We start from the raw sequence: 21,566 nt of genomic DNA on the forward strand, positions 1-21,566 counted from the left end.
GATGATACCCTCCCTTCCAACCAACCCCAAACCGTATGATTTCATCCTTTCCCATTACAAAGGGTGGAGATTGTAGCACAGCAGGGAACACCACCAACAATCTCCTAATGCTTCTTTATCAGCTATTCAATTCGAAAAAAAAAACATTTTCCAAACCCAACTACTTGCTGTCAGATTAATATCCCCAAACTGTATAGTCACATTATTAACCATGTTACTGATACAGAAAAGCGTATTATCATAGGAAGCATGTGGTAATACAAAAAATCTTGGACCTGATTCACCAAGGCATGCATTATAGGCCTGATTCATTAAGGAAAGTTAAGTAAAAGTAAGTAAGGCAAAACCATGTTGCATTGGAGGGGAGGTAAATTTAAAATGTGATGGCAGATTTATAGTTGGTGTAGGGCATGTCCTAGATCAACTTTAAATTTCAGTGCACAAATAAGCTATCAAGTATTTGTGTGCTACATGAAAAAAAACGTACCCAACACTGGGTTGGGTACAGTTTAATGATGATTATAAATCCGACCACCAGGAGGACTACAAATAAAACCCGAGTTTAGCAAAACCCGATTTCACTATAAACAGACTCACCTTAAAACCGACGCTGCAGATCTCCGATGGCACCAGCAGGCTGACTGCAAGTTATTCCGAAAGGACAGGTCTCCGGCACTCCACTCTGACGTCATCGCGACCTGTATCAAAGTTAATTGATACTCCTTTGATCTTATCTACTCTAACTATTGCTTAATCTCCAGTTTCTCCAAGTTAGCCTTCCCACTCTCTGACCACAAAATCCTTTCCTTCAGCTCTACCCCTGTACCCAAATCCACATGCACACAGCGACACCTAAGTACTCTTGACCCAATCTGCTTCTCGTTTTCTACTGCCACCACTTATAGTTACTGATTACCCAAACCCCAACCATGGCACACCATACAGACCTGCTACCTGCAAAAGTGCTCTTTGTTCTTACCCACCCCTCACTGTTCGAGTACTTAATTTGTTGGCATCGCTGCTATTTTATATCAAGTCGCAGCTGTCTATTCACATTACCTGTCACTTCTATTTGCTCTGGTGCAAGAAAGATTACTTCTATCAAATTTATAAAGCAGTAAACAACAGATGTGGGAGTGTTTGTATTTAATTACATTTTCTTACGTATTTATTAATAACGCTGGCAAACCACTTTTATCTCTTGTGTAAAGTATCTTGTGTTTGCATAAGATAATACAACATTTACACTTACTATTAGTATTAATACCTTCAAGCCGCATCTCTACGCTATTGTTGGGCATAAGTTTACGCTTTTTGACGCCAGACATACAAATACTGCTATTTGAGTTGGACATATCTTAAGATACAAGCGTTTCAACTTACACATACGTCTGTAATTTCTGTGGCATAATATTTATGTGTACATTCAGGACTCAAAATGTGCCAAACTGTAAATGAGTCCTATAATGCACACCTCCAAGTCTGCTCATTAAAATCCCATTTTAATTACTTAAATATAGTAGAGTAAAGCACTACTAACTGTGGCCCCAAAACCAGGTGACGGCATGAATGGTCCCCAGGGGAAAAGCTAACTATCTGGAGGCGAGTGCCTTATATTGTAAGGTGAGCACTGGTGATGTGGGCAGTAGCATCACCAGGTAGGTGTCCCCATATGATGGTGCGGACACCCATGTTAGCAGTAGGAGGCATGGCCAGCGGCGCGCAAGTGCCAGTGCGGGTATAGGGGATCAGGTGGGAGCCAGAGTCTATAAAGAGTCTGGCTTCTCACCCTGAAGTGTGGCAGCCATTTTTAGCTGGCAGAAGGTGAGGTGCGCGGCAGATGCCGCGAGTTACCAAGTAATGACCCCTTTGGGGGAATAGGCAGCAACAACTTATGAAGAACCACCTGGGAGGGGTAGATATGAAGTGGGTTAAGTGCCCCAATGAGCAGGAGCCCCAGGGAAGAGTGTTGGATGCAGCAGAGGGGATCTCCTCCAACTTAAGAAGTTACCAAGGGGGGTGAGTACATGGCAACTGCCACGTAAGAGCATTTGTATGCAGAAAGGGGGGAGAGAACCCCACTAATTAGAGCCCCTGGACATAGTAAAAGAGTTTCTGCACCCTGGGAGAGGGTTCATGGCTGACTACCATGGGAGACTGAGGTTTACTGTGCCCATAAATGGAGGGAGAATTTCATGTACAGCAGCACAGTTGGACCCTGCAGTCAGAGGAGTGCTGTTTGACATTGAGAGGCTGCAAGTCTGTAGTGGAAGAATTCCTGATATCTTGAATGTGTAATGCCTGAAAATAATCTAGAGGTGTTCCCTAAAGAGATTTTTTTTATCATCTTCAGTAGTGGGATGAAGGAAGGTCCCTTGATAGTGGGGAATCAATTCATTCAGCCGCAATAGCAAAGTCCTCTTGAAAAGTAAACCCGATGTCGTGATGTGGGGGGTTCGCTGTATGAAGGCAGTGTGTCTAAAGTTGTAGAGGAAGGTCACGGATGTAAGGGATGGAGTGCACAGGAAGAGTGCAAGAACCTCTGGTCCATACCTACTGTATGTCTGATGAGCTCTAACTGATGCTGTGTAACAACTGCACCCATAACACCGTTTGTGTGTGAACTGCCAGAACTGTTTTATTGCTGCCAAGTGTGAGCTGGAGTAGTTGGAGTTATCAGATGAAATTTATCTGCAATCGTTATGCATATGTACTGGAGAAGAAGGTGGAGTGTAATAAAAGTTTTCCTTGTGTTGAATCGAGATGGCCTGGTGCTGAAATATTTATCTACGTTTGCACTGTACCGCCACTAGTTTAAAACTGAGAAAAACTGCACCAAACCCTTTAGCATTATCTGCTAACTGTGGGAAAGCCTATAACTGTGTGTTGAAGAGCCAGCTTTTATTAATGTTACTTTATGCTTATGTCTAAGAAGAAGAAAGGGAGCAGCGGGGTGTAAATTATATACTGCATTCATGTTAAATTGGAGGAAAGACGGACAAGAGAGCATGTTTTATCAAATTACCTGGGAAAGAGAAGAAGTGATCTGTATTTGAACTGCATGATTTTGTACATTTGTCTAATATTAAATTGCATTTGTGTGGTATGTTTTAGCAACGTTAAAGTAACTGATAGAGTTTAGTGTATGTTACCAGTGATAGTTATTGTGTTTAGAGAGATATATTTTGTATATAAAAAATCTACAAAAAACCAGTCCATGCCTCACTAATAAATGTGCCGGTGTGGCTTCTAAAGACCAGCCTGGTGTAGTGATATTTCCTTTGTGTGTGCTTGTAGTCAAGTGTAGGGGGCAGAGGATTCCTTGGTGTCTCTCTGGTGTTGCTCACTTGAGAACACTACCCCATGAAGAGCCTACAGTACTTAGACCAAATTGGAGGCACTGCACAATACTGAATACAAGGTAAAGAGTTCATTTGCAGATAGGACACACAAAGACTATTACACACCCTAGCAGAGGAAAGAGGGTGTTACATTTATACTTTTAAAGTGAGAAAAAGTGAGAAATAGGAGAAGTGATGAAACAAATATTGCAGAAATCTAACAAATGTTAACTAAAACTGTTTATGTGCCTACTATTCATGCCCTGGACAAACGACTTACGATATGGGATAGTAATATTTGAACATGCATATTGAATATTGAACATTGAATATTCAAGTTATCTAATTCACTAATTGTTAATGGTCTGTCAGACTCTGGGGCTGATGCAGAGTGGGTATGCCTGTTAGCTCAGCATAAAATACACAAGTTTGCACTGTAGTTTTTCAGTCATATATAGTTTTACACAACAATTTTTAATTTGCAGGCTAGTGTGCAGGTGAACCCGAAACAAATTGTGAATTTATGTCTTGCGGTGTCTACACTCAAGAAACATTTAATTCAACTCTTCTATCAGTGTGCTATGTTTGCAGAGTGAAAGAGGCTGATGGAGGGGTCTTATTCATGGTCACGATGGGTTAGTGAGTCCAATTCTATTCTCACTCTTTCATCATCAATTTTCACTCCCTCCATATAAGTTTTTATTACTTTCATCCTCTCTTTTCCTAAGTGATGTTGTAGTCCAAAATTCAAGTAAAGGATAAAATAGACAGATCCATTCCTTTTTTCAGTAGTATTTGTGCTTTATTTACATACAAAAATAACATTTACAAGAGAGCAGAGCATTGGTAATGTGAAGTCAAATCAAGCGTAGAGAACACCCAGGGTAAAGGACAGAACATTCATATCTGATCCCACTGTATCATCAGCACCATCATTTATGTATATAGCGCCACCAATTCCGCAGCATCATCTTCTTTAGGGCTTGCCCAAGTGTGTGTATGTATATATATATATATATATATATATATATATATATATATATATATATTGTTTTTTTAGGGTCCAAAATAAATGGAGCACTGACCTTAGCAGTATCAGAACAATAGCACACTGACACTTTGAGGTTAGAGACAAAAATGGTTGACAATCACTGACTTACAGGGCCGCCCTAGGCTAAGACGCTTGTAGTGCCCCCTCGCCCTCCACATCAGGCTAATACATGGTAGCCATATACAAACTCATTCTTAATTTAAAATGTGGCTTCCTTCACCCTATCACCACCACCACAGATAGGCTGCAAAATTAGTAAAGTTTTGGAAGCTTTTTCAATAAAGAACCCTCTCGTTCAGCTCTCTCACATTCACGCATTTCGCTTTGGCTTTTTGCCAGGGCACAACAATCTTTGTAACTCATAGTTTTCATTAAAATCAGGACTATATAGCGCTTTTGAGAGGGCTGCTGTCGTGCCTGCGCCTGTCGCCATCCTTGTCGCTCCTACTCAATTATCATGAAGTCCCTGCCCGAGGATGACTCACTTTCTTCAGCCTTTACCAATATGTCAATATTAATACGTTACTGATTTCCTTTTACTTTGGAGAACATCTGGTGGTAAACCTATCAAGCTGAGAGTTTTCCGGTGGGTTTGAAAAACCAATCAGATTCTAGCTATCATATATTTAGTACATTCTACAAAATGACAGCTAGAATCTAATTGGTTGCTATAGGCAACATCTCCACTTTTCAAACCTGAACACTTTCAGCCTGATACATTTACCCCCTAGTGTCATATATTTTAACATTCATTTCAGTTTATGCCCCTCACTGTCCCAATGTTGCACCCCCAACACCCTTGGGCCCTGGACTGCAGCCTAGTCAGCCTAATTGATAACCAGGCCCTGCTAGCTTACTGAATGCAAGGAATTACGTCTTTGGAAAAGTTCTGCAATGACGTTTCAGAAAGGTGAAAACATAAATAAAATCCTGGAGATAACATATCATTAACTAAGAAAGCGTAGGACTTTAACCCAAAACAGGAATCACGGAATGTGTAGAGATGTACTGCCAAGTCATAATATAATGTGTAACCGGAGGGCATGGAACACTGTCAATTCACAGGCTAATGAGGATTAAAGTCCACATACTGATCAATTAAAACTAGCTGTAATAATAAACTTACTTGAGTTTCAAAGTTTCAAAAGATATTATACAATCTACTATAATAAAAACAGACAGACATCGCTATAAATGACAGAACATTGGGAGTGTATCCCTTGGAAATTCTTAGTTCTGATAGGTGGTCCTTGGCATTTTTAATTTACCAGACATATTTGTATAGATAAATGTTTATCTACAACCATTGGGTATGAATGGCAGCATGAATCCACTTGCAGCCCTCCATTACTTCAGCTGCAATCTATGGATTTGGGAGTGGTAGTAGAAAAGTATATGGTTAGACATGGCAGAAGATGTAAGCAACCATTGCTGTGATATTTGGCTGGGAAGCTGATATGAAAATTGTCAGATAGCGCCTTGGATACATTATGCATGCTGATCACATTTATTCATAAAGTGTAATACTTCGCTTTAACGGATATCATTATCAAAATATTATCATTGTTTGTAATTACTGAAATTGGCAACATTTGGCATATGGAAAACAACTGCAAACGATTTCGACTAATTATTACATTTTAAATGAATTGCATTAAAAATAAACATGAAGAAACTCATTACACAAATGATATTTTAAAAAGGCTAACCTTTATAATTCAAAATTAATAATGCCTTTATTCACCCTTAATTTAAGTGTGAAATAGCCAAATAAAGAGCAATGTCCTGAGTATGAAACCCATTTAATTTTCAGTGTGTTGTGTTATAACATTCATTAAGATGTTATTGGGTAGGAAATTTTGTCAGAGGTAACAATGCTCAATCTTAAGTATGATTTAAGCTCAGTGATTGCACTGTGGGAAATTTTATATATGTGAATATAGCATCATTGTATTATTCGGGTCTTTGGAAGATTTGGGGCAACCACTGATCTACAATATTGCATTACCCAATCTCTAGTTTATCAGAGGCATAAAAAAAACCAACTCTCAAAATCTCATTAAAAAGTGTCTTTGGTACATAACCACTTTTCAAGAGTAAAGCAATAAATAAAGTCTGATATTTAAATAGATTACTCAAATATCCCAAATATTTACCTTCTTATCTGTGCCTGAGGGTTACCTTATTTTAATTTTAAATTGACTTTAGAGACAAGGGAGTGTGTTCATCCACCTGTCCATGAGCAGCCAGCAGCCAGGAAGACTCTGCCTACTGTCAGCACTGGCACCTCTAAGTCTGGGCTGGAGGATCTTATCTCTAAATTTTCCTCCTAGACTTACTTACAGGGCTTTGCCCCTGACCCTCACTAGGCAAGGATGGTCCTTCTGGATATGTTAAAGAGGCTATGTCTGGTTCACCCTTCCCCCAGCTCTGAAAGAAAAATAGCTAGTAGCCCATGTAAAGTGGTTAACATCACTACTCCAGGAGGTGAGCGCAAATATGAGTGCAATCGAGCCCTATTTCCAGGTCCGATGAGCATGGCGGGTCCCGGAATTGAATAGCTCACTCAGCATTTGGCGTTTATATATGTAGTGCAAGGCAACTCACGCTAAATTGAATCACCCCCATAATGCAGGGCCGTAACTAGGGCTGTGCGACAGGGGTGATCGCCCAGGGCGCAATGCTGAAGGGGTGCGCAATTTAGGAATATTTTAGGTTCATTTGGTTAAAATTTAGTGCTAGGGGGCATTTGCCTTTCTCGCCCTAGGCGCTAGAATTCTAAGTTAAAGCACTGCCATAATGTTTATATTACTAAATCCTCTGTACGTCTAAAAATTATGTTTTATGAAATGCATGCCCAACTGTTAATGAAGCAACAAAGTAAGGATAGAAAAAGAATATAAGGGAGCAATAAATTAAAGAATAAGAACATGATTGAATGTTACCAATTGGCTTCATGTCAGATTTTTTTGAACAACTTGGTCAAATTAGCCCAAAAGTGCCCCATGTGAGGTCCACTGATTGTTTTGCCAACCAGATATGTGTACGCACACAATTATGTACAAGTAGTTTATAGTTTATATTATAAACTGCAAATATTGTTATTTTAATAATTTGTAAATTTACCAGCAAGGTAGAAACCACTAAGTTAGGCATTTACATCAAGGTCAAGTTTACAACTGAATCTGCCTGTAGCCAGCTAAATATATTACAGCTAATACAGTACGGGATCACAGAGATATAGATTTTAATCAATTTACTGAATACGAATTGAGTACAAAATATTCCCCACTGAACTCCCTAAAGAGAGCTGAGTATCATTGGGGATTAAAAGTGTATACTGAAGAATATATACTATCTATAATGTTGGCAGCATCAAACTATCCAATTTAATAGAAGAGAGACACAAACTAGAAAAACTATATAGTGCTATAACATACCTTCATCACTTAACTCACAAAAAGTTAAATACCATTATTCCATTTTTAAGTGTAATACATTGTACTGTGTCTACATTAACTCTTTATAAACGGTAAAGGCTTCAGTAGTTACCACTAACGACAATAAAAACTATTTGTTAAAGCTCTATTACTAATGTATATTGTTGTAACGCACTTTGGTGCTTCCACTCAAATTAAATTCGTTAAAGAGTATTAGTAGACAGTGATAACTCACAGTGTAATGAACATTGGCAATTAGTATTTCTTATATGATAGCTCCCCAAAAATTATTTTATAGCATTTATTTGAATGAGCCCTAATAGTGACATATTGTCATATGATGTATTATTATGGATGTCCTGTTTTCTGCACCGTGTGGCGCAGCAGAGCCCTACAAATTAATAATCATAAGTACCTAGAATTTCCAGGTCAGCTACCTAAATCTAGACTCAAAGAGACACATATAAATTACAAACGCTGCTTGGCTCAGTTGCAAATACTTCACATACAGGCTGCAGTCCTGCATTGTTGTAAATTACGCAGCGTTCAGCTGAACTAAATGCAGTTGAGCAATATATAATTACCACTTCATCAGATAATTTCTTTTTATAGTAAAGCTTTTCTTTCCTAATTTCCCCTCAAGAATATGTATTATAAATAATCTGGGAACTGTGCCGATTTATGACACAACGGGTATTTTACCAAGCAATGGGGAACATTTCAGTTGTATCCCACAATACCAATTCTTGCTATTATTTTAACAAGAATTATTATCGAAAACACCTTTGTTGAAGCATATGCTGTGTCACACGGGTCATGCTTATCCAAAATAAGACTTTCCATCCTTTGTAGAACTACAGGTAACATAATAGCCACGGGTTTTCCAATCTGATCTGTGGAGTGAATTAAAGTGGATTTATGCCTACTAGACTGTCAGACGAAGCTCTATCAGGTCTGTGTGTAGGGCAATGAGCTGTAAATGGACTTTATCCAGAACTCAGCTATGACTTCGCTGTGTGCGGTACCTGGCCCCTGTGGAATGCGCAGAGGTTACTGTACTTTCCCAGCCCTGTCTCCTCCTCTCTGTATATGACACCAGCCCCTGCAGCTTTAAGATTCTGCAGTGGGAACAATCTGTCACACTCACCTTAACTCGGGAACAGAATAGAGGCAGAACTAAATGGTAAGAGTGTCAGTGATACACATTCATATATTGGGAGGTGGAGGGGGGTTGAGGGAAGTATGAGTGGTAATTAAAACTGTTTAGTAATGCTGATTACCTCTTTATACTATAGGGAAGTATCTCATCTCTATACTCATTTTAAAGTAGCAACAAATGCACTTGTTGCGCTTGGCACACACCTGGTCTGACATATGACTGTGTTGCTATGTGTTGGCACTTAGCCCGCTCAGAGACGCATATTATGTAATTTATCTGTATAAAGTGTGTTCCCTTTTCCTCTGTCAGCGGACTTTGGTTGTGTTTGTGCACCTGGAGCTAGCTGGGATTGTGGCGTGCTCGGCTTACCTGCAGGGTGACTGTATGCTTGTACTGCCGACTCTGCTCTGCTTCTAGAATCTCGGCGGCTTCGGCGTTTACTACGGCTGGGTCCTGTCATATACTCTGGTTACGTGGTGTTTCCGATCCAAGCCATGTGTATTCTGGTCTATCTACCAATATACTATTTCATTTATTCAGAGTTGCTGAACAGCACCAATCTTGGCATTTATTATTCTGGATACTGTGACTTAGAGGCTTTACAGGTAGATACTATCATACTAGTTTGCAGTACATGCCAATAACACATAGTAATATGACACAAGATTACAGGGTATCTATGGTGCTGTGGAATAGATGTGGCACACACAATAAGTGATATGTAAATATTAGATATAACCACATGACCTGCCCTTGAGGCAGTTACCAATACATATCAAATGACCTATTCCAGAGGCAATAATACTTCTGGCACTGGAGTAATGTTAATGTTATTTTATATTAATCAATGACATTGCAAGGTTCTGGTGTTTTTGTTGGAAGACACAAATGTCAAACACAGAACACAATAACATTTTTTAAAAATACTTTCTTTTAATTATGTTTTAAATTTCATTTTAGAAACTTGTTTAACATAAATAAACCATTGTGTGATACTAGTATAACTATAATAGATTAAAAACAGGAGGAAGTCATCTAATAGTGTGGTAAGTAAAATAACCACATATAGATTGTGAAACAGTGGCTGTGTCGTGCTTCATTTGCTAAAAAAGAAGTACAAAAACTTATGAAATGTTGAGAGGAAATTAAAATGTATCTGTAATCGTTGAAGTGTATTGAGCTACAATTAGTTCCGGTACTGTTGTGCCTATGTTCCAGCACTAATGAAACCCTCATGACACCGTTTTACAGCGTGTCTCCACCAGAACATAGCTGCTTGGGTGAATCTTCTGAGAGTGATGTCTCAGGACTCAGCAATATTTACTATTATTTAAAATCTGACAGGGTTCATGTAGAATTGAACATTTTTTTGTGAAAAATACAAATATTTGTACTGGGTATGTGCACACAAAACACACATGCTTGTATATTCTTATGCTTAGAGAACGTGAGAGGGAAGGTGCAGGTAACCGTAGGGAAAGTACAGTAAGACCTCTTCTCAACACCAGTTGAAGGTAGGTGTTGAGGTAATAAAATGTTAAGTATAAAAATTTGTATTTTTTATGTGGCACTAATGGTCACAGCAGGCCCTGACAGCCATAAACTGCTTGGGTATGCTCGTTCCTGTAGAACTACAAGATTTAGTATATCCATGGCTGCCAGGACATGGTGGCACTTAATGCAGCCATATACACAGATACACAACCCCATGATGTCCTCAGTTCTACTGGAAATTTTTTAGTTTACATACACTGCATCACACGTGTAGGTGGTTTCTGCACGCACCTGACATCCCACATCCAAAATTTGCTCTCTCACATTGGCCAATGTCAAACACCACCTTCTCTTAGGTCCGATATAGAGAAGATCTTGGTAGTGATCTTAACGCTGATCACCCTGTCCTACCCCATGTGCAGGCGCGGGCTGGGAGATGTCAGCCCGGGGGGCGCACAGGCGGCCGCATCACATGACACGGGATGCGGCCGCGTCATTGATGACTCGGCCGCTGCCTCCGTGCCCCCCGGGCCAGCCCGCCCCTGCCCATGTGCCCCCTTCCCCTGTCCCTGAGGTACCCACTACAGGGCCCTGGCCATCTTGGTTCATCATCCCCTGATGCTTCCAGCTAGATTTCTCTCCTGTAACTATAGGTCTTTTAAACTACTGACTCTCAGGGCCTGATTAATCAAGGCCCGCATACTGAGTGCAACATACGTTTGTTTTAAATTGTCCCTGCGCACTTCTGAATTCAACAAGAAACGGATCAGAATATATGTGTGCTGATGAATTCGGGTGTAGGCACACTCTGCTTTACTATACCAGACAACAAGACACTGCAGGATAGGTCCAATACCTATATGGAAGTTAAATTTGCAAAAGAAAAAAAAATATTGAATTAATGTGTCCTGTTAATATTATCAGCATTAATGATAAAACAGTAAAAAAAAAGGAGTTTTTTTCCCGCAATGAAATACATTTATTAGGATGTTCTTAATGTCTACTGAATATAAGATTCATTTTTACAGTTGCTCCAGATTACAAACACATGTTATAGCATGCATACAAGACTGTCAACACTACTGGTCAGGAGTTATATTAGCCCTGTAGCTGGAGCAAGAGATATGGCAGATAACTAAGTAACTTTGCGATGTCCAGAGCTTGAGTCGGTCGTGACTGAGCATGTTTGAGTTTGGCAAGCATGCTCAGTCACGTCTGTAAATTGACTATGAGTACATTGATGGTCAAACACCCCTTCCCCACCACTCTCCCTCAACGACTCTTGTCATCTGGAACTCAGAGTAAGACATTTCCTTAATTCTTTCCACACTTTTACTACCCCACATGTAAAAAGAAGGTAATAGCCATCTAAATAACTAAACACTTTAGATTTATCCCCTCCAATATCATCCAAAATCCCGAATGGAGATGGATCATTTTGATAGGAGAACTAAACAACATTCATTACACCTTGGTAAACGAATAGTACCTCAACCTATATCAGGCCGCTTCTACCATAATCTGTGTGGAACTCCACAGGAAGAGTAGAGTTGTTATGTCAGGCAGACGTGGATCTAGCGAGCTGTGGGCCCTGGTGCAGGGAGGTGGGGAGGAGGAAACCAGGGCTCCCATCCTCTGCTTCTGCCATGCAGTGGGCCCTATTATTTCCATGGGCCCCAGTGCACGGCAACTGCTGCACCCATGGTGATTTTAACACTAGACAGCCACCTGGACAGGTCCAGGCCCTCACAAAAATATTCTCAGCAAATAGTTTCCAAAAATGTCAAAGCCTTGTTAGCCCTTCTCACCAAGATGTAATGTTCAATGCATGGAGGATAAAGGAACCCACCACCAAAGATTACACCTTCTGCCTTCCTTTACACAATGTCTATACAGTACTAGACGTGATTTCTCTTAGTACTGATCTAGCTCAGAATATTATCAGTGCTCCTATATGTTATAGCACATGGTCAGATAATGGACCGGTTATAGTGGACATGGTGGGACCTCTGGGTTGTGTTATCCCTCTTGGTGCCTAAATGATAGAACTCTCCTCAATTTCCAGCTGCACATGCAATTAGACACCGATATACAAAACTGCTTCACCACCAGCTCTGAACGGACAATTTTCCAGATGCTGCTCTGGGATGCCCATAAAGCAATGGTCAATAGTAATCTAATCAGAGCTAGAGCTTAATAAAAAAAAGTTCAGACACAGAAAATTCCTGACATTTCCCAAAAAATTTAAATCCTAGAACTGAGAACTCTCTCAAGTGTCTTAGCCAGGTCTTTTATAGATCCCAAAAAGATCACACAAGTTTCTAAAATTCTACAATAAGTTCTATGACACACAATTCTATTACAGGTGGATGAACAACATGTTACTTAGCAAAAGTTGTAAACAGTGCCAGGTTTGATAGGCTGGGTTGCTCTATAACAGGGAAATCTACAGGAAAAAAGCAGCCAAGGGGGGTATTCAATTGAAGCTGCGAGCTGAAATCCAGCGAGTAAATTACCGTATTAACGGTATTTACGCACAGGATTACCGTATTAACGGTAATATTCTTTGAGCGCAGGATTTTCGGGGTTCCCGCCGTCAATTGAATACCCCCCCCAAGTGTTTAAACATTGGAGATTTCTAGCTCACATTGGTACCTAGTTGCTAATAAGAGGACTGGTGAGGCCAGGTTACCACTCAGACACAAGTATTGGGAAACCAAGTGAAAGTGGGCATCAAGATAATCCTTTGCCATGGTTATCATTTCAGTATCTTTAACTTGCACTGTTCAGAAATATATAAATAGCTGTATAACCTTCGATTGAGATCTCTTGCAGTAAAGTAATCTGCGCTCAGAACCATCCAGGTGTTACAGTTCCTGTAATTAAGTAGATAATAGAACAGATACTAGGGCTTGTACACATGGCTTAAAAACAACAATAGTTAGAAGTATACACAAAATCTTTGTACTTTGCCCTCACTTTAACAGAGTGCATTCATTAACAGGTCTCAAATCTACCTTGAATCATAGTGTACTATGTGTACTATGTAATTAGGGAACATTCCCAAGCATCACATTGGTTAACATTGCTGCCCCCACAGCACTGGGGACATGAGTTTAATTCTGTCCAGGGCCATATCTATGTGGAGTTTGGATGTTTTCCCCATGTTTGCATGTGTTTCCAATTCACTTGCACAGTTCAAAACATACTGGTAGATTATTTGGCTGCTAACAAAATGAACCTATTATGTGTGTGCGCTTGTGTGGTAAAGAGGTTAGATGATCGCATGTCACAGTGTATGCACAGGTCTATTTGCTTAAATATATCAGAAAAAAAATGAATCTGCGTCGCAACATAGTTTGTCCATGTGCAAATTTGTACCCTTTAGTTGGATAGATATTTATTTCTGCATACCTACAAAATACTGCCAGGTTATGCATGTAGCACACAAATGCAGGGCAGCTTTATTTTAATACTGCAAAGACCTGCACCCCATCTCTAAATCTGCCCAAACATTTTACATTTGCCCCATCCAGCAGTGCAACATGGTTTTGTCAAGGTGCAAAATTGCACCTTCTAGCTGCATTTACTCCTAACTCTAAATGCAGCCCGAAACACTTGCGTAGCAAATTTTTAAGGGAAATCACTGTGCACATGCCCAGAAAGTGGGCGAATGCATATGTGCATATGCGTCTATGCAGACGTGTGCTGTGGTCGAAGTAGAAACATAGAAGTGCTGGGATGGAAGTTTGAAATGAATGGTCGGAGGTCGTGGGCCAAAGGTTTAGGGATTTTGATAGAGTGAAATTAATTTTAATACTATATAGTATAATATAAAACATTAAATTATGTAAGGCAATCCACCCTATATCCCCCACGTCTACTGTATTCAATTATCTTTCCTCTGTGTCGCTATACCTCTCCCTCATGTGTCTTGTGTTCTTACATTTTCCCTCATATCTCCATATTATTATAATAAAACTTTCCAAAATGTCTCCCTTATATCTTCCATGTTACCTTAAATCTTTCCCTTATCTGTTTTTGTTCTCTGTTCCTATGTTCCCCTATCTTCATTGCAGGTATCTCCCTCTCTCCCTCCCTCCCTATCTGCTCTTCCCTGTACCTCTCATCCTACTTGTCTCGCTACTCTCTTACTCCTTAATCCTATTTATCCCTGCTCCTATTATTCCCTTTTACTAGTTAATTCACACTTTTGCACCACCAAAATCACACTGCGCCTTCTTCCGTCACACTGTGCCCTCATTCGCAGGGCCGGATTAAGGGAATGGAGGCCCCTGGGCTAAGGGGCCCTCCATTCCCCGCGAGGCCCCCAATGTGAGCCGTCCGCCGCCCCCCACCCCCCGCGAGTACCCCCCCAAGCACTTACCTGTCAGTGCAGTCCTCCGTCCCGGCGCGCTGTAAGCTCCTTACTAAGGAGATCGCGAGAGTTCATGAACTCTCGCGAGATATCCTCAGTAAGCAGACTACAGCGCGCCGGGACGGAGGACTGCACTGACAGTACTCAGCAGCATCGATCGGGCCGGGGGCGCCCCCGCCCCCGACCGATCAATAATGCTGCTGAGGAGTTTGAAGGGCCCCCTGGATGCCCGAGGCCCCTGGGCTATAGCCCAGTTAGACCTCGGGTTAATCCGGCCCTGCTCATTCGTCACACTATGTGCCCCTTCCATATCTCTCTCTGTGCCCCCTCCATATCTCTCTCTGTGCCCTCTGTATAGCTCTCTGTGCCCCCTCCATAGCACTCTCTGTGCCCCCTCCATAGCACTCTCTGTGCCCCCTCCATAGCACTCTCTGTGCCCCCTCCATAGCACTCTCTGTGCCCCCTCCATAGCACTAACTGTGCCCCCATTAATCATTCTGTCCATCTCCGTTCTATACTTACCTTTCTATGACCTTCTTTTTTCTGTCATCTTTTCCTCCTTTTCTTCTCTGCCATCTCTTCGGTGCTGCATCCGGTGGCTCTTCTGGCTCTTTCTGCTCCCTGCTCGTCTCACTGACTGTCGAGCATGATGTCATCACATCCCACCAGTCAGAATTGAGCAGAGAAGAACCATCGGATGCGGCACAAGCTGGGAAGGCAGGTGGAGCGGAGCGCCTCTCAGGCATGGCGCTCCCCCACCTTGCCTGTCCCGATTACCCCTGGCAAGGCTGAAGAAGTTGGGCAGACAAGTGCAGGTATGTCATACCAGCACATACCACCCCACTTCGAGCACTGGACGTGTGTGATTCTGGCACTTACACCCACCTGCATCTGGAGAGGCAGGACAGGGGAGGACAACGTTGGTTGAGTACAGTAAAGGGGTGTTTTGCGCAAATGTAACTCATACACTGCATATACACCTGTTAGAAAGCAAATCTTCTGCGCCTGTTATGGGGCAGGTACACGTACTTGCTGGTGATGATGACTTGTCGTAAACCAGGCACATATGCTGCTGATGCAGAGACGGATGCATCACGAGATGTGTACAGCTCTGCAAATGGTGGATATATGCTAGTTATCAGGGCTCTTTTGTTTTAGAGTAATTTACTCCCATTTGTGACAGCCCCTTGCCAGCAATCTCATGAATATTGGTTTAGCCTACAAAGAGCCTACATGGCTACGTGCACTGTAGCTGATATTTGCTCAAAACATGTTTGGGTTATTGGTTTGGTGCCAGAAATACATAATATTTATTTTAAAATTATTGTATAACTTTATTATTATAATTAGTTTAAGCCTTTATTGGATTAATAAAAAAATACCCATTGTTTCCAGGTAAATACATAAAAGAAAACTACTGGGACCAGTAGTAATAACCCATTCAACTCTCCAAACTTACAGACTGACAGAAGTAAAATAAAAATAATAATAATTTCACATACCTGCCACTATTTTGGACGCCTCCTTCACCCCTCTCTTGCCATGCTACATTTGCTCTCCACATTTGCTGCACCACATCTATCCCAAACCATGCTATCTGGGGAAAGGTAACATCCCTTTTGCCAAATGGGATTTGGGACTATTATTATTACTGTTGTCATTGATTTGTAACACAACACAGTGCTCCACACTACAGGACAATGGAGAAAAGAAGACATATGTAAAACAGAGAAATACAAGGTAGACAAAATAAATGCAGAAATGAAAACAAAGGGTCCGGGAGATCGTACTCATGAGATAACTTGCAATCCAATGGGAAAAAGCTGAGATAAGAGTAACAAGTGTGGTTCAGACTGCAGATTGGGAGAGTCATGAGGGTGTACCAGGCAGTATGAGTAGCATAAGTGGGTAGGGTAGGCTCTAAAAACAGATTTTAAACATTTGAAGTCTAGGGAATAGACCGATCAGTTGTGGCAGCGGGTATCAGCACGGAAGGAGGCTTGTAGGAGTTGTGAGTGATGGAGTGGGGCGAGGTGCAGGCTAGAGGTAGATCTAAGGGTGTGAGGGGCAGTATATTGAGATGATATTTGCAGAGGATTCTGTAAAATATGGGGAACCTGTGCAGGGATTTGCAGAGTGGTGCAGCAAATGTAGAAGCAGGTATAGGTGGGTGAGGAGAATGCCAGATATGAGTAGGTAGCTTCAGTCAGGGTGGTTGATGTCGACAGGATAAATGCCAACATTTCCATTTGTCGACATTTTGTAACCAACCCTGATAGACACCGGTTAATAACTTAACTTAAAGTTAGCAGCAGCAATACAGATAAGTAAAGAGGAACAATGAGTCATAGAAGTCATACTATGGGGAAGCTGTGACATTGTGGATGGTTTTATTCAGATAAGCAACTCTTGTAGAAAGATCTTGCACTATCTTTGTGAACACTTGCAGCTGATTAACCAAAACTGGTCTCCATGAAATATGTTGGCCAGTGTTAATGTGATGTCAGCCGTCAGGAAGTGGGATGATTCCCCTAGAACCGCCTACACTGGTTTCACCCCATACAGCGGGATATGCTCACCGATACTCAATTGCCCCCAGGACTTAACACATGGGCTTATACCAGCTCAGATATTGGTGCAAGGTATACACATGGAGACCAAGTAATAAACAACAGACAGTATGGCACCTGCATATGCAGTAGGACAAGAGTATAAATGGACATCCAGCTTCTCCAGAGGTGACCAGGTGGCTTTCAAAATCCAGACAGTGATTCGCTGCAGCCAGCACTAGGGTACCAGTAGCACATGGGGGAACCTATCCGAGTGAGGATCCGGTAAGTCCCCTGCCGGCCTCCTCACACTAGTCTGTTTATTCCGTTTTAAATGTTTGTGGTAGACGAAGATAAAGTTTGCTGCTGTTTACATTTCTGTTCTCAGACCAAGAAGGATTTCCTGTGTATACTGTTTTTTGTCCAGATAAAAATATGTGCAAGAAATTGGAGTTTGCAAGAAGGTCTAACACAGATGTCAATCTGGAAAGATAGAAAACAAGGACTGGCTGACTGTCTAAATTCCTCTCTGTTATGATGGAATAGGATCCTGTACAACATACTGAGTCGTGTGCCGATGTATACAAGAATGTTACTTTTAAACAACAAACACATATGATGCAACTGATTGAAGCTGAGAATGATACTGTCACGGGCACTAGGAGTTGCTTACCCGAGTTTCACCAGATGGAACTCTGCTAGAGAGGCGGGGTTATGGCACGCACCTCAAAGCAGGCAGGTGAATGATTGGAGCGACACAACAGCAGGAGAGTAGAGATAGTCTGAGGAAGTCAGCGACTTGCAGCTATGGTTAGAGGAAAGTCAGCGACTTGGAGCAGTAAACTGGAGGCTGAAGATAATGTAGACACAAAGAGTGGACGTGGATAGGTAATGGTAGGTAGAGGAGGAGTCAGTGGTCTGCGTACAGCAAGTTGTACCACTGCAGTGATGGGAAGAATAGTACTGGGGCAGGTAGGAAGCAGGGTAGTCGGTGGTCTGTGTTCAGCAAGTTGTACCACCGCTATGGTGAGGAGTCTGGTCCAGGTGTAGGTAGGTAATAGGAGAGTCAGTGGTCTGCGTATAGCAAGTTGTACCACCGCTGTGAGAAGGAATGAGGACTTGTCCAGGTGCAGGAGAGTGAAGTTGAAAGGCAAACTGTGGCTGTATGGAAACAGCACGAGTAGAGCAATGTCTTGTGAGGCAGAGATGGAAGGCACAATGAATAGTCTGTATGGAGTAGATGCCTTGCAGGGAGGAGAAGCTGGTCACAGCAGATATGCACAATAACGCTAAGTAGTAGCGTGAGGACATATCGTAGCTTGAGTGAAAGCTTGTCCTAAATGAAGCAATGCAGTAACACAGTCTATATGGGTACTTGTACCCTGTGCAGCAAACAACAATGGATACAACTGGTATGCGAGCAATAGGCAATAGTCAATAGTCAGTAGAGCATACCCAGTTGTGTAGATCCGGAATAAGCTGAGAAGTGAAGCGTTGTAGCGGTATGGGAACCGCCGCTGAGTTGAGCAGGGAGCAGCGTGGAAGCTGAAGCACGAGTAGAGCTGGAAGCAGTTTGGAAACTGCACACAGGAGTAGAGCTGGAAGCAGTTTGGAAACTGCACACAGGAGTAGAGCTGGAAGCAGTTTGGAAACTGCACACAGGAGTAGAGCTGGAAGCAGTTTGGAAACTGCACTCACCTATAGAAGTTCACTGGGAGTGAGACTTCAAGATCAGGGCCCTACCTAAGGCTGCAGGTGCCTTAAGTAGGGAGGGGTGATTGATCCATCAATCACATTAGTGGTCAGGTGTAGTTGTTAAAGGAACCTGCGCATGCCCAGTGCGACAGGATGGCGGACGGCCGCGGTTCCACACAGGTGTGAGCGGGAAAGATGGAGAACCACGTACCAGAGTGGAGGCACTCACACTCCGGTGAGTGACAGATACGATGAAGAGTTTATGAAGATGAAATCTTTGATTGACAAAGGTACATTGAAAACGAGACTACAAAGCCGGGGACAATTTTGAAGGTGTGGGAAAACACAGGCTCTGACCAATTAATGACAAAGGGAAATCTGCAGAGGTACCTAGTATCAAGGTGACTCACCCAGAAGTTTATTAGCTGAGAGGAAATGGGATGTGCCAGTTGCAAGCTAGGAAGTGCTGGTTTTCAACCTGTGCAAACCCTGAAGGTTGGGATGCTCCACAACAGTATTGGAAAATAATTTGACTGTACCCATCTGGAGCTGCAGTGTGTCCTACTAGAGAGGGGAAGTGCAGGGCTAGATCTGGGACCAGTTGGAAGCAGATGAGTGGTCTAACCACTGGTTTCCACCAGGCAGGAGTCCAGGGAAGTCCTCTGCTACGGAGAGACCCAGGACTGTTACAGTGGCCTGACAGGAGAATATTTTGTCCAGGAGATTATAATGAGAGGCTGAGGAGGAACCTTTAGCAGTGCAAGTACTGTGGATTTTCATATTATAAAAGAAAGTGGTAAGTGGCTTATTTGCCATTTTAATAGAGAGGGATGAAATAGTAATTTAGCACTCCCTGTAGAGGATGTAGTTGGAAGGTCGACAGTGACAATTTCTATAGTGAAAATGTCTAAACCAAAATGCCTACAGTCATAGGACCTGATTCATTAAGGAAAGTAAGGCAAAAAAATTAGTAAGTTTATTATTTTACACATAAGATAAATACTGGCTGTTTTTTTTCATGTAACACACAAATACTTGATAGCTTTATTTTTATACTAAAATTTAAAGTTGATCTAGAACATGCCGTACCCCAACTATTAATCTGCCATCACACTTTAAACCATGCAATGCAACATGGTTTTGCCAAGGTGCAAAGTTACCAATTTTTTTTTGCTTTACTTTTCTTAATGAATCAGGTCATAATGTCTACACAGTTACAAGATCAACGATCATAATGTCTACAGGTTAAAATGTTGACATAAAAAAAGGAACTAGATAAAAACAAAAAAACGGCATTCCACCCCTCCCCAAACAGCTTAACCAACCCTATTGCTGCCAGTCAAGGCTGATACTAGCAAAATTAGGGGGGACATAAAGCATGGGGTCCCACAATTTTACTATTACCAGCAGTAAGCTTTGCCAGCCGCCCCAGGGAAACCCACATTGTGGGGTCCCCTTGCCATAATGCCAAACTAGCCCCAGTCACAAATAAATGTGTGGATTCGCCCAGGTTTACACAGCCTGGGTGGTCGGTGAGGGGTAATAATAATGATTTGATAGTAAAAAAGCATCTTGTCCCTGGTGCACTACAGGATCCAGCATGCCCAGGCTGCCATTAAGTGTTTGGGCATGCTGGCAATTGTAGTACTGCAAGCACCTGGCTACCCATGGCTGCCAGGGCATGCTGGCACTTGCGGAACCACAAGTACCAGTATGCCCTGGCATGCAGGGCCTGCTGGGACCTGCAGTGGACCAAGGAAACATGTAAAAGACTTGTAATTGAAATAAAAACATGATTAAACTGTCCATATTCACCCCCTTTATTTCTCACCTAGATCCAAGGGGGTATATGTACTAAACTGCGGGTTTGAAAAAGTGGAGATGTTGCCTATAGTAACCAATCAGATTCTAGCTGTCATTTTCTAGAATGTACTAAATAAATGTTAACTAGAATCTGATTGGTTGCTATAGGCAACATCTTCACTTTTTCAAACCCGCCGTTTAGTAGATATCCCCCAAGGTCTTTATCTGTAATAAATCCAATAGACAAAATAAAAAACCATGATACACGGCGCAAGACTAGCTCCTAAAAGCTCAGCCGCAAAATGAGCTCTTAGTGGCAGTAGTCATATTTATAACATAGGGATTTCCCACGGCTTCAGCTCTTTTAAAAAAAACACATGTACATCAGGCATATGCATGTCTGTATTCAACAAGGAGCGGATCTGAAGAAACGTCTATTGATGAATATTGGTCTAGGTATGCACTGGTCTAAAAGACAATACACTGCAGGATACATTCAATACATATCTGGAAAATAAACTCACAAAAGAACGCACAGAAAATGCAAAAACTATTCAATGATTTTCACCTGTTAATAATATAGTCATTAATGACAAAACATTTTTAAAAAAGATTCTATTATTCATCTCCCCCCTATAAAATACATTTATTAGGAT

At 41.7% G+C, this 21,566-nt stretch overlaps 2 protein-coding genes across 2 annotated transcripts in view; one reads left to right on the top strand and one right to left on the bottom strand.

Annotated features, from left to right (window-relative positions):
- The window catches only part of LRRC75B (leucine rich repeat containing 75B), a 54,317-nt gene that overhangs the window by 24,213 nt on the left and 8,538 nt on the right, over window positions 1-21,566 (bottom strand). The window lies entirely within an intron of this gene.
- The window catches only part of GGT1 (gamma-glutamyltransferase 1), a 61,086-nt gene continuing 48,474 nt past the window's right edge, over window positions 8,955-21,566 (top strand). Inside the window, exon 1 of the mRNA XM_075215496.1 lies at window positions 8,955-9,015. The gene's annotated coding sequence lies outside the window, so the exon portion shown is untranslated. The remainder of the gene's footprint in view (window positions 9,016-21,566) is intronic.

Source organism: Mixophyes fleayi, chromosome 1 (genome assembly GCF_038048845.1).
Source record: "Mixophyes fleayi isolate aMixFle1 chromosome 1, aMixFle1.hap1, whole genome shotgun sequence".
NCBI lineage: Eukaryota > Metazoa > Chordata > Amphibia > Anura > Limnodynastidae > Mixophyes > Mixophyes fleayi.